This window comes from Octopus bimaculoides, chromosome 10 (genome assembly GCF_001194135.2).
Source record: "Octopus bimaculoides isolate UCB-OBI-ISO-001 chromosome 10, ASM119413v2, whole genome shotgun sequence".
Taxonomy (NCBI): Eukaryota; Metazoa; Mollusca; class Cephalopoda; order Octopoda; family Octopodidae; genus Octopus; species Octopus bimaculoides.
The window spans coordinates 86,755,064-86,757,250 of NC_068990.1; the positions used below are offsets into that span (position 1 = coordinate 86,755,064).

The window sequence follows — 2,187 nt, forward strand, 5'->3', positions numbered from 1 at the left end:
ATATATATATATATATATATATATATACATTTGCCATACTGATAAGTGTATGTGCCGGAAGTCGCTATGGCGTTTCAAATAATTTTCGAGGTTCGTTGATATGCACGGCTGCGGTACTTCAAAAAAAAAAAAAAACCTCATAAAATGCGCCGAGCAGAGTTTGCACATCTTTAATCAACAACGTTTCTGCAATGAACGTAGTATTTATCTTCTAGACAGTTTATTTAAAAGTATAGATCGTATTTTGCTGTTTAAGCTGGTAATTACGATTTGAGGGACGCTTGGCTGCTACATTTGACAAGACAAATTGATAGTTCAGCGTATGTCTTTTAAAATAGCTTTCGTTGTACAAAATTCTAAAAATATTAATTGGTAGACCAGTGTAAAACTCTTCTTATTAATTTAACTGCAACCTTTTTTTTTATTATTTATCGTTATCAATATTTAGTAGACAGATTGACTCTCACATCCAATGATATTTAATATGCAGCCAACACCAAGACCGCCGCCTGGTCACCCCGTCCCGCATCCTGGAACAAAATATGAATTTTGTTACGTTTAACTACGCAAGAAAAACTGAATAGTTATACATTGATTTTTATCATCGATTTTACTTGTTCTATCTTTAAATTTCACAGAAGACTGACGACGATAATTTAAGACGTCTGCGAAGTAAAAGAAATTCTGTAAGGTGGCACATAGGCTTATCTTGAAATTGTTGAATAATTTCCAGGTGAATTATATATGTATATATATATACACATATGTATACATATATATTTATGTATGTATATGTGTAAATGCATGTGCGCGCGTATGTGTGTTTCCTTTGGGATTTATTTTAAGATTTTACGTTTCTTCCTTTGGGGAATCGAAGCTCATCACTAACACAATGACAATGGTCTTTTATTTAAATCAACGGCTCTCGCAATTAACCATTGAATATAGTATACCACTTTATCATCCTTGTTGAGACACTCTGATGGCGCGAGAATTTTGCACATGGAAGAATTATTATTATTATTATTATTATTATTATTATTATTATTATTATTATTATTATTATCATTATTATTATATAACTCTTCAGCATTTGGTTGTTTCAGGCCAATTTCTACTGTATCACCTGCTACACCTTCACGTTGCCGGGGTGTGTGCAGCATGGTGTGTTTTTCTCTGTTGTTGGGAGTGTGCAAACACTTCCGACTATTGCATTGCGTCAGTTTTGTTCTGATCAGCGTGGCTTTTTTTTTTTTGTGGCAGAGAAAGTGTAAATCAGCTTCTACATCACTATGATGACATCCTTCAAGTTTCTTTTTCCAACTAGAATTTGTCCAGAAATTTTTGCATATTTCATTTCACAAAACCTCTTTACATAAACTAATTCCTTTAATTCATTTTCATCATTTAGTTAAAAATAAAAATTGTTACTGGGCTCGACTTTTCGTATAGCATTCTCTCCGTCTTACTCTTTCGCTCTCTCACTTACTCTCTCTTTTTTTTTCAATCTGAAGATATATTACTATCAACTGATTGAAGGAGCCTCTAGTAAACTACACTTCGTTGATGAGGACAATCGGATCGATGCATCTCTGTAACTGTCAACTTTCTTGCAAAGAATGTTCAGCAATTGTATCCCGTTTAATTTGTAAGTAACTAAACGGTACTGCTAAGTTCTGGTATAATTCCTTTCAATAAGATGGAGAAGTCAATTCGAGAAGAAATATTTGCATATATCATTCTGTATGTGTCTTCTTAACATATTTACTTAACCCAGAAGCCAATAGAACGCTTGAAGTATTCTGTCTAATGCATCTTATTATCATTTTTATGTTTTACAATTTGGATACGTGCACACGCACCCCCCCCCCACACACACACATTTCATAATACGTATCTCTATACATAAACTGAAATAAATAGATGTACATATTTGAATCTATACATATATATGCACACACATATACGTAAACATATATACGCACACTATATATATAGATAGTTATATATAGATACGCATGTATTAATGCATAAAGATTTCCTTTCATACATGCCTGGGTCTATACATTCCTACATTTTTATTGCTTACTTACGTACTTATATCCAGCCATCTGTCCGTCCGACTGTCTCTCTATCTATCTATCTATCTATCTATCTATCTATCTATCTATCTATCTATCTATCTAT

At 32.9% G+C, this 2,187-nt stretch overlaps 1 protein-coding gene across 1 annotated transcript in view; it reads right to left on the reverse strand.

Moving 5' to 3' along the window:
• Window positions 1–2,187, reverse strand: part of LOC106869938 (sodium- and chloride-dependent glycine transporter 1) — an 89,950-nt gene that overhangs the window by 41,375 nt on the left and 46,388 nt on the right. The window lies entirely within an intron of this gene.